General features: G+C 37.9%; 1 long non-coding RNA gene and 1 pseudogene across 2 annotated transcripts in view; both read right to left on the bottom strand.

The window, feature by feature from the left end:
- The window catches only part of LOC307186734, a 425306-nt gene that overhangs the window by 140083 nt on the left and 271872 nt on the right, over positions 1 to 13351 (bottom strand). The gene's annotated exons all lie outside the window — the stretch shown is intronic.
- On the bottom strand, positions 2232 to 3709 carry LOC307187360 (actin-related protein 10-like; annotated as a pseudogene). The gene has a single exon. The product of its transcript is annotated as an actin-related protein 10-like (transcript).

Genomic DNA, 13351 nt, shown 5'->3' with positions numbered 1-13351 from the left:
AATGTGCTATTGGATTCTGTTTGCTAGAATTTTGTTGAGGAGTTTTGCATCTATGTTCATCAGTGATATTGGCCTGTAGTTTTCTTTCTTTGTGACATCCTTGTCTGATTTTTGTATCAGGGTGATGGTGGCCTCGTAGAATGAGTTTGGGAGTGTTCCTCCCTCTGCTATATTTTGGAAGAGTTTGAGAAGGATAGGTGTTAGCTCTTCTCTAAATGTTTGATAGAATTCACCTGTGAAGCCATCTGGTCCTGGGCTTTTGTTGTTGGAATATTTTTAATCACATTTCTAATTTCAGTGCTTGTGACTGGTCTGTTCATATTTTCTCTTTCTTCCTGATTCAGTCTTGGCAGGTTGTGCATTTCTAAGAATTTGTCCATTTCTTCCAGGTTGTCCAATTTATTGGCATAGAGTTGCTTGTAGTAATCTCTCATGATCTTTTGTATTTCTGCAGTGTCAGTTGTTACTTCTTTTTCATTTCTAATTCTATTGATTTGAGTCTTCTCCCTTTTTTTCTTGATGAGTCTGGCTAATGGTTTATCAATTTTGTTTATGTTCTCAAGGAACCAGTTTTTAGTTTTATTGATCTTTGCTATCGTTTCCTTCATTTCTTTTTCATTTATTTCTGATCTGACCTTTATGATTTCTTTCCTGCTAACTTTGGGGTTTTTTTGTTCTTCTTTCTCTAATTGCTTTAGGTGCAAGGTTAGGATGTTTATTCGAGATGTTTCCTGTTTCTTAAGGTAGGATTGTATTGTTATAAACTTCCCTCTTAGAACTGCTTTTGCTGCATCCCATAGGTTTTGGGTCATCGTGTCTCCATTGTCATTTGTTTCTAGGTATTTTTTCATTTCCTCTTTGATTTCTTCAGTGATCACTTCGTTATTAAGTAGTGTATTGTTTAGTCTCCACGTGTTTGTATTTTTTACAGATCTTTTCCTGTAATTAATATCTACTCTCATAGTGTGTGGTCGGAAAAGATACTTGATACAATTGCAGTTTTCTTAAATTTACCAAGGCTTGATTTGTGACCCAGGATATGATCTACCCTGGGGAATGTTCCATAAGCACCTGAGAAAAAAGTGTATCTTGTTGTTTTTGGATGGAATGTCCTATAAATATCAATTAAGTCCATCTTGTTTAATGTATCATTTAAAGTTTGTGTTTCCTTATGTATTTTCATTTTGGATTATCTGTCCACTGGTGAAAGTGGGGTGTTAAAGTCCCCTACTATGAATGTGTTACTGTCGATTTCCCTTTTTATGGCTGTTAGTATTTGCCTTATATATTGAGGTGCTCCTATGTTGGGTGCATAAATATTTACAATTGTTATATCTTCTTCTGGGATAGATCCCTTGATCATTATGTAGTGTCATTCTTTGTCTCTTCTAATAGTCTTTGTTTTAAAGTCTATTTTGTCTGATATGAGAATTGCTACTCCAGCTTTCTTTTGGTTTCCATTTGCATGGAATATCTTTTTCCATCCCCTCACTTTCAGTCTGTATGTGCCTCTAGGTCTGAAGTGGGTCTCTTGTAGACAGCATATATATGGGTCTTGTTTTTGTATCCATTCAGCCAGTCTGTGTCTTTTGGTGGGAGCATTTAATCCATTTACATTTAAGGTAATTATCGATATATATGTTCCTATTCCCATTTTCTTAATTTTTGGTTTGTTATTATAGGTCTTTTAAAGTTAAAAAGTGAACATTTCCCCATTTTCCTTACCAAATGCTTAACTATGCTACCCAACATTCTCAGCCCAAAAGTAGCATTATTATAACGTGGACACACACATCAAAACAAAAGGATTTTAAGACATAGAACTATGTTAATATTTGAAATAACTGGAAATGGTTACATTATTCTTTAAATACAATAATTGTTGAACACAATGAAATTAATGAAGTCTCCTGTGCCCAGGACAGATTATGTGAATTGTGGAGGGACAATGTTTTTATTCTTTTTGAAAAATGAACTATGTTACCAACTTCCAAAATTAACTGCTTTTCTATATTTTATTGATATAAATACAACTAATTTCAATAAGCATCAGCTACCATTCTACCATTACACCAAAGGCAAAATGGTTAAATACTAATGTGAAGTATAATTACAGAAATGCTTTCACTTCTACTTAAGTTGTCTCTAACACCATCGTATATACTTTGTACCGTTTGCTTGTAATTGATGAGATGTTTGAAATGAAGCAAAGTTGAACTTTAATCAAACTTTCATTTCTCAGTGGAAAATGCTCTCTTCATCAGAGGTGGTTGAGCCTTCCCGACATCAAACATCATTTCCAACGGTGGGTTATTAAGAGAACACCGATCAGGTATATGGCCTGTCTGGTTATAATACTCCTTTGAGAGTGAACGGCTCCCAAGTATGTCTTGCAGTGCTCCAAAAATAGCTCCTCCAGGCTACACAATTAGTCTTTGCAGGTGGAGTATGCATTCAGAATGTCTTGGTGCTAAGTGTTTTTTATATTTTGGTTTTTCTACCAAATACCTTATTTCTGCAAGTAGTCTGTGGAGGAATCCTGGCAACACAGACGTGCCACCTATGACTACCAAATTCTCTGCTAGTTGCTTCCTAGTGTCTATTGGGCACTGCATAAGGGAATCCAATATTAAAGTGGCAACTGATTTCTCTTCATTATCTTGCTCAAAAAGGATTTCCACAACCGAATCTCTGATTGATCCAAGGACATGTAAAATCTTCTCTCCATCTAACGGGTAGTCAACATTTGGGGGTGGTGAGGGACGCTCAGTATTCCCATCAATATTAAATTTTGCTGCTTGGATTTTTAGTCCACGCTTCAGATCACTAACAAAGCAAGTGTGCACTTTAATGTCCTCCAAGATACCTTCTTGAATTGAACCCATCACAGAGGGAAGGCTCTGTTCTTTAGCAGCCCCTGTGTCAACAGTACATTGCTCCAATAGTTGAGTTTCCAACTCCTTGTGAAGAGCTTTTCCTCCTAGGGGGAGTGCTCCCCAACAATTTGGTACTGGGATTCCTTCATATATAGGTAACACCAAGCTTTCTCTATATCCACAATCCAGGACCATGGCAGAGTTTATCCCAAGTTTAAGAAGAGCCATTAGATGACTTGGAGCAAGCAAGACAGATGGAACCTCAAAATACTTGAAAAGAACACGAGTGAGTGTCTCTCTGAAGTGGGAAGGACATAATACCGACTCAATAACCACAACTCTGCGGTCTCTGGGATTCACCAATAGATGCCTGAAATACAGTATGTGGATGAATTCCTTTAGGTAGGAATATAATTCTTCTGTATTGATATTATATTGTACAACTTTGATAGGCTTAGGCATGCCAGCTTTTTTTTTTTTTTATCACACTAGGAATTATGCATCTTGGACCAGTTTCTCCAGCAAATCCACACTTGGTAAAAGCCTCTCCCAGGTCTATCATGACCGCCGTTTTCTCTCTGCCACTCCCCAGGCCCTCGTACAGCGGCATGGTAGTAAACAAGCCAGTAAGGAGACAGGCGCTGACAGACCTTGGCTGCCAACAGCCCTCGGCTCTCGGGGGGCCCATCATTCCTTTTTTATGGCTAAATAATATTCCATTATTTGTATATGCCACGTTTTGTTTATCCGTTCATCTGTTGATGGATACTTGGATTTTTCCCACCTTTTGTCTATTGTGAATAATGCTGTTATGAACTTTTGCATACAAGTATTTGTTTGAATCGCTGTTTTCAGTTCTTTTGGATATATATCCAGGAGGGGAACTGCTGGGTCATATAGCAATTCTATGTTTAACATTTTGAGAAACCACCAAACTGCTGTTATTCTATACGCCTTATATGCCTTATAAATGCCACTAGCATCTGAAAGCAGAAGCTCTATGCTTTCTTTGTGTGACTGGCAGGTTCATACCGTCCATCTTCCTTTTTATTTATTTTTTATTTATTTATTTTTTTGCGGTACATGGGCCTCTCACTGTTGTGGCCTCTCCTGTTGCCGAGCACAGGCTCCGGACGCGCAGGCTCAGCAGCCATGGCTCACAGGCCCAGCTGCTCCGCGGCATGTGGGATCTTCCCGGACCGGGGCACGAACCCGTGTCCCCTGCATCGGTAGGCAGACTCTCAACCACTGCGCCACCAGGGAAGCCCCATCTTCCTTTTTAACAGAGGAAATCAGAACAGTCTCCTCAGTCTCTTTATTGAAATGTTCGATGAGTAGATCACAATTCTGTTACTACAGTGTTGTCTTGCTGTACTGTAGGCCTAAATAGAGGTTCTATCATGAATGAACCTTTGAACTTAAACAAATCTTAGAGGCTACTGACCATTTATTTATTTGACTAAATTATTTTGTCTGATGACAAAGAGATGCTGCATTTTATTTCTGGTATTGTAAGAAAGGTTTCATTTTGGTGAAGCATAAATATTTGAATACTAGCCTTGGTACTCAGTCGTCATGGAATATGTCTCAATGTGCCAACACAGACCAGTATGAAGTTGGTTCTTAAAGGAATTTATTTGCACCTGAGGATATTTTTAAAATTTTTCTCTTCTTGACTGGCCAGAAATTTTGACATAAAAAAATCCATTTTTAAATCAACCAACCTTTGAGCGTGAATCGTTAATGTGGACTTGAAGCATTAAGAAAGTTTAAGTTGAAGAGAAATCTAGATCTACAACCTTACTGAAGTAAAACTGTTCCTTCATCTTACTAAAATCTAAGATGATTTCTAAAAAAAGTTATACAGCTCTCAACAGTAACCTGATTTACTCTGGTCAACATATCAAATGCTGGGGCTACTGGGACTAAAGACCAAGTGAGAAACTGATGTCCTACTAAAAGACTGAACATTAAGTGCCCCTTCGGACATTGAGAATAATTCTGGTTCAATTCTATTAATGTAAAGCCCAGGAAACCCAACAGAACAGAAGAAGAAACAGAGGAAGAAAGTAGATGTAGTCCAATTCAGAATGATACAATATCTTTTTTTTACTTGTGTAATAAAGAGAACACCCAATATGGCTTCAGAAGACCTGTCTGAGCTTGAATTCCATCTCCATCACATACTACTTGTGAGACTTTAGGCAAGTAACTTTACTTTTCTGAGCCTCGGTTTCCTCTTTTGTAAAATAAGGATTAAGAAAATCTCTAACAGAATTATTGAGAAGATCAAAGTGCTTTTCATATTGGAAAGCTCTATACCAATGGTTCTCAAGTGAAGATAATTTTGCCCCCACAAGACAACTGGCAATGTCTGGAGACATTTTTAATTGTTACAATTGGGAGAGGGTGAACTACTGACATCTATTGGGTAGAGAACAGGGATGCTGCTGAACATTCCATAATGCACAGATCCGCCCATCACAACAAAGTATGACCCATTCTAAAAAGTCAATAGTTCTGAGGCTGAGAAACCTTGCTGTATATTATTACTTACTTTTATGCAGTGAGCTGCCAGTGTTTTGACTTCATTGCTGTATTTTTGTCAGCAGTTCAGGGTCTTACTAAGAGGTTTCTTCTTCAATCAAACCCCAAGTAATGTAATCACAATAACTGACACTTTAAGTACATGGTTTTATCTAGTTTATCACTATTCTCTAACCAACATGCACCAGTCACATGTCTATAGAGAAAGAGTAATAACCTATGACTTGGAAATGCTAAACCCTAGACACCTGACTTCTTTAACTGTATCATTTAAGAGCTTTACATAGATGATGAACTCTACACGAAATGACGAAGAGTTGTAGGTACCAACAGGGGGACAGTAGCCTGGTATTCAAGCAATAACTGGCAAAATAACTCTGTGGGATTAGGTTGAATACCCGTGCATCTGCTCTGTGAGCAGTCATTAACAAGGTCAGAGAATACCTTAGGAACCCACAGAAGCAAAACAGCTATTTGACTAAGTTCTTTGACTTATTAGTATAGTTGTCTCAGTTTCTCCCTCTGAAAAATGAGACTTGGAAAGGGGAGTCACAATCATGAATGAGGACGGAAACTCTCTGATACCAGCTCTCATCAATGCTGTGGCTACTGAGGGGACAGGACAGTATGTCACCCTTTCCTATCCAGGTGAAGAACCATGAAAAAATAAAAGTACATGCATTTTTCATATGCTCTGGATGTATGGTGTCTTTGCACAGGATTATACATGAAACAGAAAATATACCATCTCCAGATTACCACTGAAAAGTCCAGTTAGTTTAGTCAGTTAATTCAATGGTTTGAAAAAAAAAATCAAACCTATTCACAGTAGCTGTTTGACTCAGACTGTGTCTGAACATATAAACTGATCTGACTGGCTAAGTCAGTCAATGGTTAATGAAGCTGGTGAATAGAGATCATTTGAAGCATCATTTGATGATGCTCTTTTAGTCTCACAGAGATGTAACTTTAACCTGACTCTAAGTGAATCAAAAAATTTGTATCTCTCAAAAATTATACAGGCAATTATGAATACCCCAATTAATAAAAAGAGAAATGCCTTTATTTGCTCAGTGGACAGGGATATGAAAAAAGGAAAAGTGCACATGCTATTCAATAGACATATGATTAGATGATTCAGTCAGAAGTCCTATTCAAAGAGAAAGCTATTTATCCCAACGAAATCACCCTTTGTGTTTGGTTGATGCAGAAGGTACCTTAATTTCTCTGACATATAGAGGAGTTAGGTCTTGATGTCCAAATATGCTAACAGAATGCAGGCATTTTTATACATGGTTGTCAGGTAAGGACTCAGAGCACATTTTTAAAGACTCTTGGTAGGCCACTGAACTTGGATCATTCTTAGCTAAGGTATCGAAAACACTTCAAATACTTTAAAATAAAACTAATCCATGCACTGGTGTGTTGAAAACTTTTCCTATCCCCAGGGCACTAAAATAATATGCTGAACAGTAGGTGAACACCTTCTGAACAGTAGGTGAAGTATTTTTAGGCGATAGCTCCCTAGTTATAACAAGGCAAGTCAATTTTTAGGAATTAGGGATGCTAATCACAGTGTCTCAAGATGTGCATTGCTGGGGAGTGAAAAATAAGACCACAAACTGACATGACTGCAATGTGCTACGCTCCCTCGAAGGAGATGTAAACAGGAGGGAGACTTGGCTTCCTGATCCCGCCACGGCTGGATCCATCATAAAGGTCAAGATAATAGGCCACATACAGCAAAATCAACACCACTCGTTCTCCCCTAGCCTAGTAGATAAGCGTAGAAACTCAGCTTCCTGCAGCGATAAGTGGTGGCTAGCCCAGGTGGAGGAGGAGGAGGTCTGAAAATACGCATGTAAGAACACAAGGCACTGTAACGATGCCATCAAATTTAGCATTAAATATATTTTACAATCAATTGAGATACCATAGATTGCCCCCAAACATGCATGAGATACTTCCAGGGTTTTACCAGACTGCATACTCTTTCATGTTTATGCCTCTCTAGTGTTTTTGGACTTTAAAAGCTCTCAACACTACAAATGTACTTGTGTTAACAAATGAAACTGCAATAAATGCAATTTCTGGTTTAATGCCATCATTAAAGTATGACTATTTGAGATTTCAATTTCCCTGAAATGTCCAAATTAGTCTTACAACCCAAAGCTAAGGCAGGCATTGACTAAAATAAAGGGTGTCAGAAAATTCACATAAAAGTAAAATAACTGAGTTACTAAAAGTTGCCAAATAGATTAAGAGTTTCATATCTAATAGGAACTTATTACAGAGATGATCAAAAGCATGTATTTATTTTATATTTTGAATTTTATTTATTTTTTATACAGCATGTTCTTATTAGCTATCTATTTTATACATATCAGTGTATATATGTCAATCCCAATCTCCCAATTCATCACACCACTGCCCCCCCCCCCCCCCGCCACTTTCTCCCCTTGGTGTCCATATGTTTGTTCTCTACATCTGTGTCTCTATTTCTTCCTTGCAAACAGGTTCACCTGTACCATTTTTCTAGATTCCATATATATGCGTTAATATACGATATTTGTTTTTCTCTTTCTGACTTACTTCACTCTGTATGACACTCTCTAGATCCATCCACATCTCTACAAATGACTCAGTTTTGTTCCTTTTTATGGGTGAGTAATATTCCATTGTATATATGTACCACTTCTTTATCCATGTGTCTGTCGATGGGTATTTAGGTTGCTTCCATGACCTGGCTATTATAAACAGTGCTGCAATGAACATTGGGTGCATGTGTCTTTTGAATTATGGTTTTCTCTGGGTATATGCCCAGTAGTGGGATTGCTGGGTCATATTGTAATTCTAATTTTAGTTTTTTAAGGAACCTCCAAACTGTTCTCCATAGTGGCTGTATCAATCTACATTCCCACCAACAGTGCAAGAGGGTTCCCTTTTCTCCACACCCTCTCCAGCATTTGTTGTTTATAGATTTTCTGCTGATGTCCATTCTAACCGGTGTGAGGTGATACCTCATTGTAGTTTTGATTTGCATTTCTCTAATAATTAGTGATGGTGAGCAGTTTTTCATGTGCTTCTTGGCCATCTGTATGTCTTCTTTGGAGAAATGTATATTAAGGCCTTCTGCCCAATTTTTCACTGGGTTGTTTGTTTTTTTAATATTGAGCTGCATGAGCTGTTTATATATTTTGGAGATTAATCCTTTGTCCATTGATTCGTTTGCAAATATTTTCTCCTATTCTAAGGGTTGTCTTTTCATCTTGTTTGTAGTTTCTTTTGCTTTGCAAAAGCTTTTAAGTTTAATTAGGTCCCATTTGTTTATTTTTGTTTCTATTTCTATTACTCTAGGAGGTGGATCAAAAAAGATCTTGCTGTGATTTATGTCCAAGAGTGTTCTTCCTATGTTTTCCTCTAAGAGTTTGATAGTGTCTGCTCTTACATTTAGGTCTCTAATCCATTTTGAGTTTACTTTTGCGTATGGTGTTAGGAAGTGTTCTAATTTCATTCTTTTACATTTAGTTGTCCAGTTTTCCCAGCACTACTTATTGAAGAGACTGTCTTTTCTCCATTGTATATCCTTGCCTCCTTTGTCATAGATTAGTTGACCATAGGCACATGGGTTTATCTCTGGGCTTTCTATGTTCCATTTATCTATATTTCTGTTTTTGTGCCAGTACCATACTGTCTTGATTACTGTAGCTTTGTAGTATAGTCTGAAGTCAGGGAGTCTGATTCGTCCAGCTCCACTTTTTTCGCTCAAGACTGCTTTGGCTATTTGGGGTCGTTTGTGTCTCTATACAAATTTTAAGAGTTTTTGTTCTAGTTCTGTAAAAAATGTCACTGGTAATTTGATAGGGCTTGTGTTGAATCTGTTGATTGCTATGGGTACTATAGTCATTTTCACAATATTGATTCTTCCAATCCAAGAACATGATATATCTCTCCATCTGTTTGTGTCATCTTTGATTTCTTTCAACAGTGTCTTATAGTTTTCTGAGTACAGATTTTTACCTCTTTAGGTAGGTTTATTCCTAGGTATTTTATTCTTTTTGTTGCAATGGTGAATGCGATTGTTTCCTTAATTTCTCTTTCTGATATTTCATTGTTAGTGTATAAGAATGCAAGTGATTTCTGTTCATTAGTTTTGTATCCTGCAACTTTACCAAATTCACTGATTAGCTCTAGTAGTTTTCTGGTGGCATCTTCAGACTTCTCTATGTATAGTATCATGTCATCTGCAAACAGTGACAGTTTTACTTCTTTTCCAATTTGTATTCCTTTATTTCTTTTTCTTCTCTGATTGCCGTGGCTAGGATTTTCAAATCTATGTTGAATAACAGTGGTGACAGTGAACATCCTTGTCTTTTTCCTGATCTTAGAGGAAATGCTTTCAGTTTTTCACCATTGAGAATGATGTTTGCTGTGGGTTTGGCATATATGGCCTTCATTATATTGAGGTAGATTCCCTCTATGCCCACTTTCTGGAGAGTTTTTATCATAAATGGGTGTTGAATTATGTCAAAAGGTTTTTCTGCATCTATTGAGATGATCATATGGTTTTTCTCCTTCAACTTGTTAATATGGTGTATCACATTGATTTGCATATACTGAAGAATCCTTGCATCCCTGGGATAAATCCAATTTGATCATGGTGTATGATCCTTTTAATGTGTTGTTGGATTCTGCTTGCTAGTATTTTATTAAGAATTTTTGCATCTATATTCATCAGTGATATTGGCCTTTAATTTTCTTTTCTTGTAATACCTTTGTCTGGTTTTGGTATCAGGGTGATGGTGGCCTCGTAGAATGAGTTTGGGAGTGTTCTTTCCGCTGTAATTTTTGGAAGAGTTTGAGAAGGATGGGTGTTAGCTCTTCTCTAAATGTTTGATAGAATTCACCTGTGAAGCCAGCCGGTCCTGGACTTTTGTTTGTTGGAAGATTTTTAATCACAGTTTCAATTTCAGTACTTGTGATTCGTCTGTTCATGCTTTTTATTTCTTTCTGGTTCAGTCTTAGAAGGTTATACTTTTCTAAGAATTTGTCCATTTCTTCCAGGTTGTCCATTGTATTGGCATAGAGTTGCCTGTAGTAGTCTCTTAGGATGCTTTGTATTTCTGTGGTGTCCATTGAAACTTCTCCTTTTTCATTTCTAATTTTATTGATTTGAGTCTTCTCCCTCTTTTTCTTGATGAGTCTGGCTAAAGGTTTATCAATTTTGTTTATCTTCTCAAAGAACCAGCTTTTAGTTTTATTGATCTTTGCTATTGTTTTCTTTGTTTCTGTTTCATTAATTTCTGCTCTGATCTTTATTTCTTTCCTTCTACTAACTTTGGGGTTTTGTTTGTTCCTCTTTCTGTAGTTCCTTTAGGTGTAAGATTAGATGGCTTATTTGAGATTTTTTCTTGTTTCTTGAGGTAGGCGTGTATTGCTATAAACTTCCCTCTTAGAACTGCTTTTGCTGCATCCATAGGTATTGGATTGTCATGTTTTCATTGTCATTTGTCTCTAGGAATTTTTTGATTTCTTCAGTGATCTCTTGGTTATTTAGGAACGTCTTGTTTAGCCTCCACATGTTTGTGTTTTTTTTACGTTTTTTCCCCTGTAGTTTATTTCTAATCTCATAGTGCTGTGGTTTGAAAAGATGCTTGATATGATTTCAATTTCTTGATTTGCGACCCAAGATGTGACCTATCTTGGAGAATGTTCCATGTGCACTTGAGAAGAAAGTGTAATCTGCTGTTTTTGGATGGAATGCCCTATAAATATCAATTAAATCTATCTGGTCTATTGTATCATTTAAAGCTTGTGTTTCCTTATTGATTTTTCTGTGTGGATGATCTGCCCTTTGGTGTGAGGTGTTAAAATCCCTCACTATTATTGTGTTACTGTCAATTTCCTCTTTTATAGATCTTAGCAGTTGCCTTATGTACTGAGGTGCTCCTATGTTGGGTGCATATATAATTGTTATATCTTCTTCTTGGATTGATCCCTTGATCATTATGTAGTGCCCTTCCTTGTCTCTTGTAACATTCTTTATTTTAAAGTCTATTTTATCTGATATGAGTATTGCTACTCCAGCTTTCTTCTGATTTATATTTGCATGGAATATCTTTTTCCATCCTCTCACTTTCAGTCTGTATGTGTCCCTAGGTCTGAAATGGGTCTCCTGTAAGCAGCATGTATATGGGTCTTGTTTTTGTATCCATTCAGCGAGCCTGTGTCTTTTGGTTGGAGCATTTAATCCATTCACACTTAAGGTAATTATCAATATGTATGTTCCTTTTACCATTTTGTTAATTGTTTTGCATTTGTTTTTGTAGGTCCTTTTCTTCTCTTGTGTTTCCCACTTAGAGAAGTTCCTTTAGCATTTGTTGTAGAGCTGGTTTGGTGGTGTTGAATTCTCTTAGCTTTTGCTTGTCTGTAAAGCTTTTGATTTCTCCGTTGAATCTGAATGAGCCAGGTAGAGTAATCTTGGTTGTAGGTTCTTCCCTTTCATCACTTTAAATATATTGTGCAATTCCCTTCTGGCTTGTAGAGTTTCTGCTGAGACATCAGCTGTTTACCTTATGGGAGTTCCCTTGTATGTTATTTGTCATTTTCACTTGTTGCTTTTAATAATTTTTCTTTGTCTTTAATTTTTGTCAATTTGATGACTATGTGTCTCAGCGTGTTTCTCCTTGGGTTTATCCTGCCTGGGAGTCTCTGCACTTACAGGACTTGGGTGGCTATTTCCTTTCCCACGTTCGGGAAATTTTCGACTACAATCTCTTCAAATATTTTCTTGGGTCCTTTCTCTCTCTCTTCTCCTTTTGGGACCCCTATAATGCAAATGTTGGTATGTTTAATGTGGTCCCAGAGGTCTCTTAAGCTATTTTCATTTCTTTTCATTCTTTTTTCTTTATTCTGTTCCACGGCAGTGAATTCCACCATTCTGTCTTCCAGGTGTCTTATCCATTCTTTTGCCTCAGTTATTCTGCTATTGATTCCTTCTAGTGTATTTTTCATTTCCGTTATTTTATTGTTCATCTCTGTTTGTTTGTTCTTTAATTCTTCTAGGTCTTTGTTAATCATTTCTTGCATATTCTCGATCTTTGTATCTATTGTTTTTCCGAGGTCCTGGATCATCTTCAGTATCATTACTCTGAATTCTTTTTCTGGAAGGTTGCCTATCTCCACTGCATTTAGTTGTTTTTCTGGGTTTTTATCTTGTTCCTTCCTCTGGTACATAGTCCTCTGTCTTTTCATTTTGTCTATCTTTCTGTGAATGTGGTCTTTGTTCCACAGGCTGCAGGATTGTAGTTCTTGCTTCTGCTGTCTGCCCCTCTGATGGATGAGGCTATCTAAGAGGCTTGTTCAAGCTTCCTGATGGGAGGGACTGGTGGTGGGTACAGCTGGGTGTTGCTCTGGTGGGCAGAGCTCAGTAAAACTTTATTCTGCTTGTCTGCTGATGGGTGAGCTGAGTTTCCTCCCTGTTGGTTGTTTGGCCTGAGGCAACCCAGCACTGGAGCCCACAGGCTCCTTGGTGGGGCTAATGGTGGACTCTGGGAGAGCTCACACCAAGGAGTACTTCCCAGAACTTCTGCTGCCAGTGTCCTTGCCCCCGCAATGAGCCACAGCCACCACCTGCCTCTGCAGGAGACCCTCCAAAACAAGCAGATAGGTCTGGTTCAGTCTCCCCTGGGGTCACTGTTCCTTCCCCTGGGTCCCAATGCTCACACTACTTTGCGTGTACCCTCCAAGAGTGGAGTCTCTTTTCCCCCCAGTCCTGTCAAAGTCTTGCAATCAAATCCCAGTAGCCTTCAAAGTCTGATTCTCTGGGAATTCCTCCTCCCGTTGTCAGACCCCCAGGTTGGGAAGCCTGACGTGGGGCTCAGAACCTTCAATCCAGTGGGTGGACTTCTGTGCTATAAGTGTTCTCC

Source organism: Stenella coeruleoalba, assembly GCF_951394435.1.
Source record: "Stenella coeruleoalba genome assembly, chromosome: 5".
Lineage (NCBI taxonomy): Eukaryota > Metazoa > Chordata > Mammalia > Artiodactyla > Delphinidae > Stenella > Stenella coeruleoalba.
This window is presented reverse-complemented; position numbering and strand designations above follow the sequence as displayed.